The sequence below is a fragment of the Musa acuminata genome, chromosome BXJ2-9, assembly GCF_036884655.1.
Source record: "Musa acuminata AAA Group cultivar baxijiao chromosome BXJ2-9, Cavendish_Baxijiao_AAA, whole genome shotgun sequence".
NCBI lineage: Eukaryota > Viridiplantae > Streptophyta > Magnoliopsida > Zingiberales > Musaceae > Musa > Musa acuminata.
The window spans coordinates 16,816,876-16,835,245 of NC_088346.1; positions in this window are offsets into that span (position 1 = coordinate 16,816,876).

Below are 18,370 nucleotides of genomic sequence, written 5' to 3' on the forward strand. Positions count from 1 at the left end.
TTGAAAAATGACATGAATCATTACCGCACTTATGCTTAAAGTTTACTTAAATAGTTCTCCTTTTTGTTGATGACAAAGGGGGAGAAATACATGGTAAATTGATGATAGAATTGCTATGAGTGCCATATTTGAATTATGTTAAGATATCAAATGCTTGCATCGAAATATATGATAAATTGGTGATAAAATTGCTATGATTGCCATATTTGCACTATGCCATATTTAAGATATCTAGAGCTTACATCTACAATTCTACAAATTGATATATTGTCATGTGATGAAATGCTATAATTGCTAAACACTTGAAATGTTTGTATTATATTAAGATATCAAGAACTTACATCGTAATTTTACATGTTGATATCTTATCATATGATGAATTGCTACGATTGCTATTTTTCACATTTGAAATGTAAAACCTGAAAATGGATATCAAGCCTTGACATCATTTTTAGAGAGATACATCATGATAAGAATTATGATGGGAGTATTGATAAGGTTAAACGATCTTAACTTATCAATATATTTCTTGAATTCAAAGGCTTTGAATTTAAGAATGACTTATCTCAAGTATGGCATATAGATAGAGGGAGTTAAGGTTAACTCCGTTATCAATTGATTGTCATCATAAAAAAGGGGGAGATTGTTGAATCTTGGATATTGATGATGAAGTCAATTGTCATATGTTATCTAATTCATATGTTGAGATAAGTATGCAGGATTAACTACGATTGAAGTAAGACATTTAGCAGGAGTTACGCCGGAGTCAAGACCATGATCACGTTGGGGGTTCAAGAGTTCGATAGAAGTCCGGACGGTCGTCGGAGGTTTTGTAGGAATAAATCCTAGAAGTCCAGGAGCTTGCAAAAGAAGCTCATTGGAACTCGCCAAGTGGATCGTCGCAAGTCCAGGAGTTTGCCGGAAGTCCGCCAGAGCATCGCCGACAGTTCGTCAAATGTTCGTCGGAAGCTCGCCGGAAGAAGCGATTGATGCACCAAAGCAAGTTACAGTATTAATGTCTTAAATATCATAGTTAGCATATAGATTAAGTTAGGAATGGGAGGCGATCCCATTAACTTAATATGGGGGCAATTGGGCCCTTGACAGACCCAAATTGGGCCAAATGGATTAGCCCATTCGGACCCAAAATTCCTAGCCGGTGGTGGCACCGCCTAGGAGCTCAGTCTCCTAGAAATACTTGGCAGTGGTACCGACCTGTCAGGTGGTGGTACCGCCTGAGCTCGGTCTCCGAGTAATGCCAAGCGGTAGTATCGCCCAGTTATGGCGGTAGTACTGTCAAGATTCCGAAAATCTAGAAGATGATATTTTTTAGCTCCAAATTTGAACCAGTTGGGGCCTATATAAACCCCACCCTTTCCTATATAAAAGGGCACCAAAATCTTGATCTTATTCTGAGAATTTGAGAGCTCAAAAGTGTTGTAAAAGGCCAAAAGTTCTTCTCCCTCTTTTCATCTAAGTTTTGATCATTTAAGAGAGGAGTGAAAATCTATAAGGGTTGTCTCCTAAGCCCATCAAAAGGAGTAAAGCTATAAAAGAATGGTTGGCTTTCGCCTATTGAAGAAAGGCCTATAGTGGACATCAGTGACCTCATCGGAGGAGGAAACCAAAAGTGGATGTAGGTCAAGATTGACCGAACCACTCTAAATCTTAGTTTGCATTTACATTCTGCTCTCTATCTTAACTACAAACTACCTCCATTGCTTTTCTTCAATTGTACTTCGCTTAATCTTAAGTTGAAGAACTTTTTGAAACGGTTTTTCATCGAAAGTGTTTTTATCGTACAAACGTTGTTTTAAATCGTTGAAAGTTTTCCGCTACACTAACGAAAGTGCTCTTGATCCTAACACATTTACTCTAAAGTCAAGCACTTTCCAAGATTAGTTTTCAACGAATGAATATTTTACAAAATCGATGACTTTTTCCGCTACATTAATTCACCACCCCCCCTCCCCCTCTTAGTGCCACTCTTGATCCTAACACTTATCACATTTGTAATTCATTGCAAGTTCTAGCAAGACCTAGGAGATTGGCGAGAGGTGAGATAGACCTCGAGATGGGCAATGGAGCAAAAGTTGCTGCAGTATCTATTGGCGAGATCACCCTACATTTGCATGGTAGAGCTATTATTGCATTGGATGCATGTTATTTTATTCCTTCTATTATCAAAAATATTATTTCCATTTGATGTTTGACAATTAGTAGATATAAATTAGTTTTTGAGAACAAGGGTTGTTCAATAATATTAGATGATGATATCATCATGAGAGGAATATTACATAATGGTTTGTTTATACTAGACACTGCTCCACATATTATGAATGTAAGTGTGTATAAGAAAAATAAGATAAGGTGAATAGTGCATACATGTGGCATTGTAGGCTAGGTTATATCTAAGGGAATGATTCAAAAGTTACTAAAGGATAGATATCTAGATCTATTCGACTATGAGTCATATACAACTTGCGAGCCTTGCCTTCGTGGAAAACTAATAAACTCTCCTTTTAGTAGAATTGGAGAGAGAGCTAATAAGCTGTTGGAACTCATATATAGTGATGTATGTAGACCTATGTCAACTTATGCCATAGGTGGTTACTCATACTTTATTACTTTTATTGATGATTTCTCAAAGTATGGACATATGTACTTGATGAAGTCCAAGTCCGAGGCCTTTGAGAAATTCAGAGTATAAGAATGAAGTGGAGAACTAGATTGGAAAGAGTATCAAGACTCTTTGATCAGATCAAGGAGGTGAGTACTTGAGTATAAAGTTCATCCAATTCCTTAAGAACCATAGGATTCTATCCCAATGGACACCTCATTATACACCTCAGCTCAATGGTATATCTAAAAGGAAGAATCAGATACTATTAGACATAGTGTGGTCTATGATGAGCTACTCTGACCTACCCATCTCATTCTAGGGATACGCTCTAGAGACCGTAGCTAACCTTCTGAACAAAGTTCTAACTAAGTCAGTAGTGTCTACACTATATAAGACATGGAAAGGGAAGAAGCCCGATCTCAAGATTGTTAAGATTTGGGGTTGTCCTGCCCATGTTAAAAGACACAACCCCGATAAGTTGGAATCGAGGATGGAGCGATACAAGTTCATGAGATACCCCATAGAAACTTATGGGTATTATTTCTATCATCCCGAGGACCAAAAGGTCTTTGTAGCCAAAAGAACGGTGTTTCTTGAGAAGGAACACATTCTTGGTGGAAATAGTGGGAGTGTGATAGAGTTGAGTGAGGTTAGAGAACCTAGCTCAAGCATCACTCCACAGCCCGAGTCTGTTCAGGTACCTAGCACACAAGTTCCAACTTTATATAAGTCCGATAGAGTATCCTATTCTCCTGAGAGATATGTGGGACATATTAAAGGAGAGGATATTGATGACATTGATTTTTAGACCTACGAGGAGGCTATTACGAGTATAGACTTCGGGAAGTGGCAAGAAGCCATGAATTTTGAGATGGATTTCATATACTCCAACAAGTTTTGTAACCTAGTTAATACACGCAAGGGTATTATATTCATCGATTACAAGTGGATCTTCAAGAAAAAGATCGGAGTAGATGGAAAGGTAGAGATCTATAAAGCAAGGTTGGTGGCTAAGGGGTATCATCAAAGGCAAGGTGTTAACTATGATGAAACCTTCTCACCCGTAGCTATGCTAAAGTTCATCTGAATACTATTGGCTATTATAGCACACTATGATTATGAGATCTGATAATGGACGTGAAAACCATGTTCCTCAATGGCAACCTCGAGGAGGAGGTGTATATGATACAGCCTAAGGGATTCATGTCTAAGAACTGCCCAAATAAGGTGTATAGGTTGCTTAGGTCCATTTATGGACTAAAGCAAGCTTCCAGAAGTTGGAACATAAGATTTGAAGAGGCAACCAAATCTTATGACTTTGTTAAGAATGAAGATGAGTCTTGTGTGTACAAGAAGGTAAGTGGGAGCGCTATCACCTTCTTAGTATTATATATGGATGACATCTTGGTCATTGTGAGTAATGTAAGAATGTTATCTATAGTAAAGGCTTGGTTATCTAGACACTTCTCCATGATGGACTTCGGGGAAGTATCCTATATCTTGGGGATTCAGATCTATAGAGATAAATCTAAAAGCATGCTTAGCTTGTCCTAGTCCAAGTACATAGACACTATTATCAAAAGGTTTGGCATGAAAATTCTGAGGCCTTATATTGATGAGACATAGGATATTGCTTTCTAGGAGTATATCTCTAAAGACTCTTGAAGAAATGACGAATATGAATAGGATACCCTATGCCTCAACGATAGGGTCTATCATATATGGCATGCTATGTACCAAGCTTGATATAGTGGATGCTCAGAGTGTCATGAGCATGTATCAAGCGTATCCATGCTTGGAGCACTAGAAAGTAGTATGTATCCTTAAGTACTTGAGAAGGACGAAGGTTCTTTTATTGGTATATAGAGGTAGTAGCCTTATGATTGAAGCTACACTAAATTGAGTTTCTAGTCCGATGTTGATAATAGCAAATCGAATTCAGGGTATGTGTACACCCTAAATGGAGGAACAGTATACTTGAAGAGTTCCAAGCAAGATACTACTGTTGACTCGACCATAGAGGAGGAGTATATTGCTACAGCAAAGGCAACATAAGAGGGAGTCTGGATGAAGAAGTTCATCACAGATCTAGGAGTCATGTTGGGTAACGAGTAGTCGATTCCCTTATATTACGATAACAATGGGGCAATTGCTCAAATGAGAGAACTCGGGTCTCATCAAAAGTGTTCTGAGGAGGTTCCAACTTATTAGAGATATCGTGCCTAGAGGAGATGTAGAAGTGGAAAGAGTTCTATCCGAAGATTACATCATAGATCTACTAACAAAGTCATTGTCTTATATTGTCTTCGAGCGTCACTAGGGTCTGATGAAGATCAGATATAGAGGTGATTGGCTTTAGGTCAAGTGGGAGATTGTTAGTCATAGATGCCCTGTAAGCTAATCACGTGAGTGATGGCACGTGTGACTTGACACGTAGTCTTTTTGCTTATTATTATTATTTAGTATTTTATCACTTTATATTACCTATTGCATGAATATATTGTGATGTCCATGGATCTGTGCAATGGGAATCAGATCATAATAAGATCACGATAATGAGACCGATTTGTCTTTAAACACAAATCTTAAATAATCCCGGTCATAAATTACTCAAGAGGGACATCGAGATAATCGAATAGACTAGTGTGCTATATACATATCCATATGATGGATGCAACTGATCTCATAGCTGCTCATGTAGGGACACTAGGGATATAGTGCAAGTGATCATTAGAGAATGAGTTTACTGATTAGTCCACTCAAGGAATGCTGGATAGTTGATGATGTCTTATTGTCAAACAATAATTTTATCGTCCTAGTGGAGTATATGGTCCTTAGACTTGAGACACCAAGGATGTCATGTATGAGTATTACTTATTCCTTAAATAATAATTAAAATATTATAAGACTTTTTTACTTTAATTTTAATTCTTCCTAAATACATATACTAGTCATTTAAATTTTGTGTCATAATGAATCTTAAATATGCCAAACTAAGAAAGAATAAAACTAAGAATAAATTTGATGAGAAAGGATTAATTCATGTTTGATGTTTTGAACTTTGTAGTTTTGTTAGCTATATTGAGGATATGATTTTAAAATATTAAGATCTTATTGACATTAAAAAAAAGGGGGATGGGGGTGTTAAATTAATTTTATAATAATTTAATCATTTTAAGATCGAATAAAAAAATCAATGCATTTCGAAAACTCGATTTATAAATATGAGTAAAGTTGCGAGTAAAGAAAATAATACCAAGTCATAAGCAAAAGACTAGTAAAGAGAGATAAATTACTTAATAGTTGTTTGGTCTTCTCGACGTACATTGACTCTCGATTTCTCTTCAATCGAGACATTAGCTTTCACTAACGATTTTACTTCCAATCGGTGAACCCTGACAACCTTCTTCTTTTCAAGGCTTAAGAGAAAATTTTAATACTAAGTTATTGTTATAAATTATTCAAATTAAAAAAAAAAATTTCTTTTAAAAGATTTATTTGAAAAGGTGTTTTCTTTTATAGTTATTTTGGTAGTTATTTTTCAAAGGTTGTGTCTTTTGAGAAAATATCTATAAATAGATATTTGAGGGTAAATTATTAAGACACATTTTTCATATTCTTCTTCTTTACTCTCCAAGTTTACTCTACAAGTGATTGAATTAGATATTCTCTAATTCCTCTTTGAAGATTTGTTATTGTTTGCTCAATACAGATCTTCTAAAGGCTGGTTATATCTATTAAAACTATTTACATCAAACCCATAGTAATCTTATTGAGAAGATGGTGCAAATATCATTTTTAGGAAAGTGTTTATACACATTTCAAGCCTAAATATCTTTCCTAAAGTATTCTTGATCTTGTGTTTGTTATTTGTTTTCATAGTGTTTTTATCCTCTTCTTTGTTATATTTTCCCAATAATCTAAAAATGATATTTTGTGAGTTTATATAAATTCACTATGGAGGCCACAAATACCATCAAATTATTGAATCAAGATTTTGTTCGTTTGGATCATTTTGATGGAACGAATTTGACCCATTGGCAAGATAAAATGAAGTTCATGTTGACTACTTTAAAGATCTTCTATGTGCTTAATCCAAATCTTCAACCAATTCCTGATCCAACCGATGATGACATCGATGAAGTTAAGGCTGAACAAAAGAAGAGAATCGAATATGAAGTCATGTGTAGAGGTCACATTCTCAATGCTCTTTAAGATCGGCTTTATGATCTTTATACGATGGAACAATCTACAAAAGTAATTTGGAATGCTTTAGAATTCAAGTATCATGTCGAGGAGGAAGGTACAAAGAATTTTTGATTTCTAAATATTTTGATTACAAGTTTATGGATGACAAGTCAATCTTGGCACAAGTGCATGAGTTGCAGGTCCTTGTTAATCAATTGAAGGCTGAAAAAATAGAACTTCCTGAACCTTTTCAAGTAGAGGCTATAATAGCCAAGTTGCCTTCATCTTGAAAAGGGAATAAGAAGAAGATTTTACATGACTCCAAGGAATCGAGGATGAGAGAAAAGAGTGAGAACTCTTTTGGCAATATAAAAGCAAATGTTGTGAATCAACCTAAGAATTTCAACAAAGGCAAACAAAACAAGGAAAATCATTTTGGCCCCAAAAGGGATCAAAGAAAATTTAAGAAGCCAAAGAGTGGAGGTTGTTTTATTTATGGAAAACCTAGTCATTTTGCTAGGGATTGCAGATTTAAAAAGGGTCAGAAACCGAAAGTCAACTCTGTTGAGGGAGATGATAATATAATCGCTATGGTGAGCGAAGTGAATGTCATATTTGGCAAGGCTTCTGATTAGTGGTATGATACTTGTGCTACTATCTATGTTTGCTATGATAAGGCACTCTTCAAGACTTACAAAAAAGTCATAGAAGGGCAAGAGATTCAAATGGGAAATTAAGTTTGTTCTAAGGTGATTGGCAAGGGAAATGTAGAACTCACTTTCACTTCGGGTAAGAAAGTCACTCTTACTAATGTTCTTTATGTACCGAATATGAGTAGAAATTTAGTAAGTGAGAATCTCCTTAGTAAACCTGGAATTAAATCTGTATTTGAATACGGGAAGTTAATTCTATCCCGTAATGAAACTTTGTTGGAAAATGCTATTCCGCTGAGGGAATGGTCAAATTATCTATTGTTGACAATGATTTTAAATTTAATAAAGATGTTGCTTCTATTTATATTGTTGATTCTTATTCATTATGGTATGATAGATTAGCACATATTGGAACTAGCACCATTAGAAGAATGGTTAAGTGTGGTTTAATAAATTATCATTTTGATAATCTTAATAAATGTAAAATTTGTGTTAAATCAAAGATGATGAAGAAATCATTCAAAAATGTTGAAAGATATACTAATTTGTTAGACTTAATATATTCTGATATATGTGAATTAAATGGCATATTAATGAGAAGAGGTAATAGATATTTCATTACTTTTATAGATGATATGTCTAGATTCACATTTGTGTACTTATTGAAACATTAAAATGATGCTTTTAATACTTTTAAGGCATATAAAGCAGAAGTTGAAAATCAATTGGGGAAGAAAATTAAATCTTTAAGAAGTGATAGAGGAGGAGAATACTTTCCTAATGAATTTAACTTGTTTTGTGAACAACATGGCATAATTCATGAATGTTCAGCACCTAGAACACCTAAGCAAAATGGATTAGCAGAAAGAAAAAATAGAACTTATCTAGAAATGATTAATGCTATGTTGTTGCATGCTAAATTATCTTATAATTTGTGGGGAGAAGCTTTATTGGCTGTATGTCATATCTTAAATAGAATTCCCTCTAAAAAGAATAAAATCTCTCCATATGAGTTATGGAAAGGAAGACAACCTAACATTGGTTATTTTAAAGTGTGGGGGTGTCTCGCATATTGTAAGAATAATGATCCTCAAAGGATAAAGTTGGTACCTAGATGTGCATTTATAGGCTATGCCTCAAATAGCAAAGCATATAGACTTCTTAATTTGAAGTATAATATCATAATAGAATCTCGAGATATGGAGTTCTTTGAACATTTAATGACTTCAAGTAATAATGTTCATCCTCCAACTAGTGAAGAGTCACTAGTGGAGACATCTTAAAAGGTTGGTGAGCAACCTAATATTCTTTTGATTGGACATCAATCAAGTTCACAAGACGTTGGAGAGCAATCTCATAAATTAAGGAGAAGCACTCATGTACGAAAAGCAAAAAGAATTCCTCTTATTTTACAAGTGGAAGATGATCCATTCACCAAACCTCTTACAAGAGAAGTTGTAATATCAACATCAAAATGGATGGGGCTAAAACTCCTTAAATAAAAGATCCACCAATGATAGCAACCCTACTGAACATTATAAAATGAGTAATGAAGAGTTCAAAGAGTAAGAATAAGTCATTGACATGTGGAGTGGTTCAGCAATTTGAAATCTTTTATGAGTCCCATCTAAAGATGTTAAAGTGATAGTTGTCACCGAATGAGGGTTGAGTTAATTATACTCTTAATGAAATTTAGTCAAGTTAGGACAAGTATATCAAAAGAGTGACAAAGATATTATGAGAACTTCACCTATATGAACTTAGAAGTGGTGTCGCTTCGATTGAGAGTTGGAGTTTTCTCTCATAAAAGTTCATGAACTTGGATGAGCCTAAGGCCATATTAGGGTTGAGCGAGATTTTATGAGGAATACAAGGATATTATATTTATATGTGTGGTATCACCGGTGTTGTCATTAGGAATAACAAATTCAAAGCTTTTATGCTATCTGGGATTTCAACTTCACTTTGTGATGCTTACAGTAAGGTAATATTCAAATTGAAAGATATATTACTTTATTCATAAATACTATTTAATTACTTGAAGAAAAATTTTAAATTTGAACAAGTGGGGGATTATTATAAATTGTTCAAATTAAAAAGAAAAAAGAATTTATTTTCAAAAGATTTATTTGAAAAGGTGTTTTCTTTTATAGTTATTTTGGTAGTTATTTTTCAATGGTTGTATCTTTTGAGAAAATATCTATAAATAGATATTTGAGGGTAAATTATTAAGACATCTTTTTCATATTCTTCTTCTTTACTCTCCAATTTTACTCTCCAAGTGATTGAATTAGATATTCTCTCATTCCTTTTTGAAGATTCTTTATTGTTTGTTCAATACAGATCTTCTAAAGGCTTGTCATATCTACTAAAACTATTTGCATCAAACCCATAGCAATCTTATTGAGAAGAGGGTGCAAATTTTGTTTTTAGGAAAGTGTTTATACATATTTCAAGCCTAAATATCTTTCCTAAAGTATTCTTGATCTTGTGTTTGTTATTTGTTTCTATAGTGTTTTTATCATCTTCTTTGTCGTATATTCCCAACAGTTTTTCTTATGAAAGATCTCTCACCTTTTATAATTTTTGTGTTATCAACTAACTCAAGTGATATTACTGCCTAGGCCTAGTGTCGATCACTTGTTTGGCCTTATAATGAGCCTAATTTTAACCTAACTCAAGCCCAAAGGTCACTATAAGCATGGCTTAAAATTAGCTCGAAAATGATCCAAATTGACATAGAACATTTTGTTCTTGACCCAATAACTATATTTGACATAACATCAAAGCATTTGACATATCTTCCAATCTTATGACCCTTTGTCCAAACCTTTGACATATTATTTTATCCTCAACATATTGCTTGCTCCTGTTGGCATGCCATCTTCGCCGTAACACCTTCCAAAATGATATCTATGGTATAATGTTCAAACCTCTATCACGAAGTTATTCTTCAACACATCAAGCAATCCTCTAGCTCAACATTTGCCCCTTTGATAGTTGTATGATTGACATAATTCCTACATCACTTATATTAAGAGTATATTAGTCCAATAAATTCATCAATTAATTTTTTTTATTAAAATATGAGATTCAATCATTTCTTCCTTCTTTATGATGACAATCAATTGATGACGAAATCTTAACAAGACTCTCATTGTCAGTATGTTTATCTTAAAAAAGTTATAATAAACTTGAATTAAAAAATAATAATATATATTATTTCAATGCTAGTCTTGAATTTAAATTAAAATAGGTCATAGATCTATAGAAGAAGAAACTAGACTCTTCTATCAAGCAGATGAGAGACAATAAGAGATAATATTTGTATTATTGTACGATAATTAGAACCTAAGAGGTATTATTATTGTATAAGCGAGAGATATTTAAGATAATCCCTTTCATCAAAATTATCTGAGAGGATTTTTGAATGAATTATTTTATATTAATCGATAATTAGATAATATCTTAAATTAGATTTTATAATTAGATTTTTAATATATAATATCTTAAATTAATTGGGTCACATGATTCCGTCAATAACTTGGTGGTGTGTGAAACTGGCGAAAGATGTGGATAACTAATTTTTTCTTTGGTGGGAAGCAATGAACATGGCGTTTCCATCGAGATGGGTAACTTGTGATGAGTTGTGTTACAAGGTACAGAGGGATTATTAACATGTCGGAGAAGTCATGGAAAATGTTGCACGCGTTTCCATCGGTTGAGAAGGTGATGCCAGAAATAGCGTGATTAGCTGAACACCAGGGGCTTCGTGATGACACCATCTTCTGAGAGACACTTGCATTACACACACACTACCTAAGATTCACAAGTGTCCGATGGAGGAAAATGGTGCATGTATCTTTTTATGTCATCGTCTAGTTTACAAACAAGATCTCTGATCTCTGGTTGAAGGATGGCAGTTGAATCTCATATTTTAATGATGAAATCAATTAATAAATTATTTGATCTAATCCATAGAGATAAGTGTGTAGGATTAATTATAATAGCAATAAGACATAAAGCAGATGATGGGCCAGAGTTGAAGACTCGAACGATATACTGAGAGCTCGTCGAGAGTTCATCATGAGATCACCGGAAGCACGACTCACCGAAAGCTCGTCGGAAGATCATCGGAAGCATATCGGAAGACTACTCGAGAGTTAGTCAGGAGTTCGTCGGAAGCTCATCGGAAGACTCGTCGGAAGATCACTGAGTGAAAAATCGACGTACCAGACTATGCTTGCCTTAATTGTAGTTAGAACAATAATTAAAGTTAATTTGAGAGGTAATCTCATCATCTCTGTTAGGGGGCCAACTGGGCTCAGAATTGGGCTGGTTTGGGCCGGAATCAAGGCCCAACCAGGATGCTGAATTCTTGGCCGGCAATGGCACTACCAGGGCCGGCGGTGGCACCGCTTGGAAAGCAGCACCCCAGGTAGTCTGGGCTGTTGAATCTCGGATTTTGATGATGAAGTCAATTGTCATTTGTTATCTAATCTATGTGTTGAGATAAGTGTGCAGGATTAACTACGATAAGAGTAAGACAAGCAGCAGGTGTTGCGCCGGAGTCAAGATCATGATCACGTTGGGAGTTCGAGAGTTCGACGGAAGTTCGGACGGTCGTCGGAGGTTCAGCGAGAACAGATCCGAGAAGTCCAGAAGCTTGCCAAGCGAAGCTCGTCGGAACTCGCCAAGTGGATCGTCGCAAAGTCCAGGAGTATGCCGGATGTCCGCAGAAGGATCACCGAGGGTTATCGGTTGATCGACGGAAGTTGGCAGGAAACTCGCCGGAAGAAGCGATTGACGCATCGGAGCAAAGCTGCAGAAGTTGTCTTAGAGTTAATCGTAGTTAGCATGATGATTAAGAATGAAAATGGGAGGTGATCCCATTAGCTTAATCTTGGGGCAATTGGGCCCCTGAAAAGATTCAAAGTGGGCCGAATGGAGTGAACCATTCGGACCCTGATTGCACCAGGAGGTGCAACCGCCTGGGCTGTGGGGTTGGGAGGTGCAACCGCCCCAGCCAGGAGGTGCAACCGCCAGGGCTGCGAGGCTGGGAGGTGCAACCGCCCCAGCCGAGAGGTGCAACCGCCCAGAGCTCAGTCTTCGAGCTAGACTGGGCGGTGCAACCTCCTCTGCCAAGAGGTAGCACCGCCAGAGCTCAAGTTTCGAGCTCTGCCAGGCGATGCAACCACCGAGCTCAGTCTTCGAGCTCTGGCAGAGAGGTGCATCAGCTTGAGCTCAGTCTCGAGCTCTGCCAGGTGATGCAATCACCGAGCTCAGTCTTCGAGCTCTGGCAGAGAGGTGGATCAGCCTGAGCTCAGCTTGGAGCTCTGCCAGGTGATGCAACCACCGAGCTCAGTTTCGAGCTCTGCCAGGTGATGCAATCACCAAGCTCAGTCTTCGAGCTCTGCCAGGCGGTGCCACCTCTCCAGTCGAGAGGTGCAACCGCCTGATCCCAGAATTCTAGGATTTGATCGATTTGATCGTTTTGAGCTCGAATTTTGAATTGGGTTGGGGCCTATAAATACCCCACCCATTCAACACTGAAAAGATACAGACCTACACCGAAATCTTGATCTTTTCTGTGATTCTAAGAGCTCAAAAGTGTTGTAAAGCCTTTAAGTCTCCTCCTTCTGTTCTTCAAGTTTTCAATTGTAAAGTGAGGAGAGAAAGGTCTGTAAAGGTTGTCTCCTAAGCCTGTCAAAAGGAGAGAAACTGTAAGAGGGAAGTTTGGCCTTCGCCCATTGAAGGAAGGCTCCTAGTTGACGTCGGCAACCTCATCGGTGGAGGAAGCCAAAAGTGGAGTAGGTCAAGGCTGACCGAACCACTCTAAATCTCTGGTTTGCGTTTATTTTCGAGCACTTTATCATTACTGCAAACCTCCCTCATCACTACTGCTCTCTGCGCTTTCACGAACAAGTTCTAAATGCTGTTCTTCCAAATCTGCATTCAGACGTAAATTCGTATTTTCATACATTACAGTTTACGTTTACGTTTGATTCTGCAGAACTGTTTTCCGTGCTTTTACGAACGAGCTTCTTTGCAGTTTACGCTTACATTTTAATCCTATTAATAACTGCAATCTGTCCTCTACGATTTTACGAACAAGTTTCAACATTTAGACGTAAAACTGCATTCAGACGTAAATCGGCTTTCCTCGCTCAATCATCAGATTTCAGTTCACGTTTACGTCTTGATTTCAACTGCATACTGCCTTCTGCGAGTATACAAACGAGTTTCAAAGTTTAGACGTAAATCTGCGTCTAGACGTAAAACTGCGTTTAGACGTAAATCTGCGTTTAGACGTAAAACTACGTTTAGACGTAAAACTGCGTTTAGACGTAAATCTGCGTTTAGACGTAAATCTGCGTTTAGACGTAAATCTGCGTTTAGACGTAAATCTACGTTTAGACGTAAATCTGCATTTAGACGTAAATCTGAGTTTAGACGCAAAACTGCGCTTAGACGCAAAACTGCGCTTAAACGCAATCTGCGCTTAGACGCAAACTGCACTTAGATACAAACTGAGAATTTTAGTTTGCATCATAATAGTTTTTGAACGAACGCAGCTTTTGGTTTTTAAATTATTGTAAGATTTCCGCTGCACTAATTCACCCCCCCCCCCCTCTTAGTGCTCTCGATCCTAACAATTGGTATCAGAGCCAGGTTGACTCTCTAAAGGATTAAAACCCAAGAGAGATGGCATACGCCGGAAACCAAGAGGGGCATTCGATTACACGTCCACCCATGTTCAGTGGAACGGACTACACTTACTGGAAGACCCGAATGAGGATCTTTCTGATTTCTATGGATTTTGAACTGTGGAACCTTGTTGAAAACGGTTTTTCAAAGTCTTCTCTTCCAATGATCGATTGGAATGAGTTGGAAAAGAAGGCTTTCGCTCTTAATGCAAAGGCTATGAATGCCTTATTTTGCGCACTTGATAAAAACGAGTTTAATCGTGTTTCAACTTGCGAAACTGCTTTTGATATTTGGCACACACTTGAAGTGACCCACGAGGGCACAAGTAGAGTGAAGGAGTCAAAAATCAATCTGTTGCTGCATTCTTTTGAACTTTTCCGAATGAAACCGAGTGAAACCATTGGCGACATGTTTACCCGTTTCACGGATGTCGTCAACGGTCTAAAAGGACTCGGAAAGAGCTTTTCGGATTTTGAGCTTGTTAATAAGATACTAAGATCCCTTCCTAAGAGTTGGGATCCTAAAGTCACCGCCATTCAAGAGGCAAAAGATCTGCGAAATTTCCCTCTTGAAGAACTAATCGGGTCATTAATGACCTACGAAATGACCTGCAAAGCTCATGAAGAGCAAGAAGACATCCTTCCAAAGAACAGGAAGGATATGGCACTTAAAACTTCTGAATGCCACTTGAGAGAAAACTCAAGTGATGAGGATTGTGATGATGACTTGGCACTTTTGACAAGAAAGTTTAAGAAATTCTTCAAAAGAAACAAGTTTAAAAACGATGTGAAAAATAAACTTGAACCCAAGAAGGACCAAGTAATCTGCTACGAATGTAAAAAGCCGGGACACTACAAGAGTGATTGTCCCCAAGTCAAGAAAAGAACAACAAAGAAGAAGGCGCTCCAAGCAACATGGGATGATTCGAGCGCATCTGAGGAAGAGGAGTCCAACACCGAGCAAGTTGCTCATTACGCCTTTATGGCCATCGAAGAGGAGGTAACGGATTTATTAGATGCTGATTTATCTTTCGATGAATTATTAAATGCCTTCCATGATTTATTTGATGAATGCAAAGTTATAAATAGAAAATACAAGTTGCTAAAAAAAGTACATGATAATCTTACTTGTGAGTTTGATAAGTTAAAAGTCGAACATCATGGTAGTTTAAATTCATGTATCAAATGTCATGATTTAGAAACTATACAAAAAGAAAACTTGCTACTTAAGGACACCTTGAAGAAATTCGAGGTTGGTAGCAAGTCATTAAACATGATCCTTACAAACAAGGGTCATGCTCCCAAAAGAAGTGGGATTGGATTTGTGAGGAGTCCTCACCGAAATCCAACTACCTTTGTAAAAGGCCCCATCTTACATGTTCAACACCAAACCAAGTGCAACTTTTGTTGCAAATTTGGACACAAGACACATTGTTGTCCATTCAAGAGAATAAGTCTAAACAAATTAATTTGGGTTCCTAAAGGAACCATGATAAACTCTATGCAACATGATAGAAAATGTAGATCTATTTATGAGGCACCCAAAAGCAAATGGGTTCCTAAAGATCATCCCTTCCTATAAAAACATTAAAAGTCTAGGCTGGAGCAAGAAATAATTTTCTGCTCCTTGACTCTCAATGGTCATAAACCAAGAATCAAAAAGGAACTCATAACGCTTAAGTAACAAGTGGAAGTTGTGAAATCACAAAAACGATACAACCTTATTAGAAACATATGATATCCTAATTCACATACCCCCCTGATCTTCAAAACCCGTTCATCTACGAATTAATTCTTGTAGAAACTAAATATGTCATGATCTTAAAAGGGATACCAAACAAACATTAATTGCTCTGAAACTCTCCTCAAGGCAAAGACTCCCTAATCAAATCATCTTAGGTGCTCACCTGCTGCAGGCGGTGGCACCTCTCCAGCTGGCGGTGGCACCTCCAGCCATCACGGGTTGCCAGAGGTTGCACCGCTCCAGCCAGAGGTGCAACCGCCAGCAAGCTCTGCCCTTTAAAACCACACTAGGGCCGGCTAAGGAACCGACCCCAACTCACCCCCATTTCCTCCTCTACTCTTCCAAGTCTCCTCCATTCCCATTTCACTCCTCTAAGCCTTCCAAATACCTCCCATTTCGGAGCAAAACATCAAGAATCCTTCCTTCTCTTGAAGATTTCACAAAGGTACTCTCTAAGAAGCTCTTAAATTCTGTTTTGTTCTTCATTTACTTTAGCTCATCATCATCCCTCTAAACAGCAGTAGTAATGGGATCTAGAAGATCCTCAAGGGACAAGGGAAAGAGGAGAGTAGTAGAAGAGTTTGATCTCACTCTTTTTGATTCCAAAAACCATGCTGAAAAATTTCTCTCCTTCGAACTAAGAAGCATCAATAAGGGAAAATACGTAGATCTGAATGAACTAAGAGATGTAGAGACTATCCATTGGTTTGCAAACCTAAATCTACTTCCCATTTTGCAGATCAACGAACTCATTTATCCTAGACTAGTTAGATTGTTTTACAACAACATGCAAATAGATGATGAAGAAAGGATATCAACCTATCTCTTAGGACAACACATCTCAATCACTGATAGATTCATTTGTGATATGATAGGTATTCCCATGAAAAGCATAGGACTTTACTTTAAAGGATCATGGGATGAAAAAACTATTGAAACATCCTACGTTGAAGCCTTAGGAACAATCCTTGCCAATCCTAACATAGAATCTATTCCTAAAAGTTGTGAACATCTAATGCCCTTTAACACTAAGATACTTCATCATATCATGACTAGTATAATTCTTCCTAAGCAATACCATCATGATGAAGTGAGTCAATTGGAATTAGGAATTATGTACCTAATCATGAAAGAACGTGACATTTGTCTTGGCTATCTGATCCAACAAAACATGTTGGAATTATCTACGAAAGATATGATGCTCCCATATGGTGGAATTATTACTAGAATAATGAAAGCTTACGACATTCAAATACCACTAGAAGAAGAAGTAATGAAATCAGATAGATTCAGCATAATAAACAAAAATCTACTTCACCGACTAAGATGTCACTATAGAAACGGTAACTGGGTTAGAATGCCTAGAAGAACTGATCCCCCTCAGCCTGAACCTGAACCTGAACCAGAGCCGGAAACCCCAGTCTTTAGGAGTACCCACTCTCCTCCGATCTGTCCCTTTGAGGAAACACATCCGGTTGAGCAAACTCACACATCATCCATCGAAGATATCGGGATTCGGATGGACCGATTTGAACAAAGACAAGAACGACTTGAACTTCGATAAGATCAAATCCTAACCGAGCTGCAGCAAATCCATCGACAATTTGACTCTTTACTTAGGCACTTTAATCTTCCACCTCATGAATAAGCTTGTATAAACATCTGATGTTTTTGATATGACATGTTGTAAACTCCTTATGTTATTCATGAAGGACTTTGTCTTTATGGTTACCTGATATGCTGTACATATGTTACCCTGATATGGTTATCTTTGTCTGTATAAGCATATTTGCAAACATCTCTTGTTGTTTATCTCGGTTTTTGCACTGAAACTAAATAGGTTTAAAAGCCTATGCCTTGAAAATATGAAGCAACATACCAATGTAAGTTGATAAGTCAGCAGTATGACATTGATATGGTTGCTATTGCTAATATGATTGCTATCATGCCATGTATCAAGATATCAAACAAAAATTTGCATCATACGAGCTGATATCTTACCATGTGATGCAATGCTACACTTACTGAAATAAAAATCCTGCTATGCAATATGATATAATGCTGCACTTGAAATAATTGTGTTACTACATCAAAAGCTTAACACTCAAGAATCAAACGCATTAATATTAGACATCACTTTATACGAGATCATGTCTCTAATCATGATGTAACCATAGAGTTTATTGATACCAAACATCAACTAGCTGATATCTTCACAAAACCCCTATGTGAAGAACAATTTGATTACATAAGAAGAGAATTAGGAATGTTGATGTGTCCGAATACTTAAACTAGTTAAAATTATTTTTCGAATGTTATTACTATTACATGCCTTGACAACGCTTGATCAAATAACATGTTACAAATTATGTGACAAATATTTTTAACCAAATGCATGTAAGAAGTTCATTTTTCGGGTTGTATGCTAAAAATGGGATGTTCCCGTACACTCTTA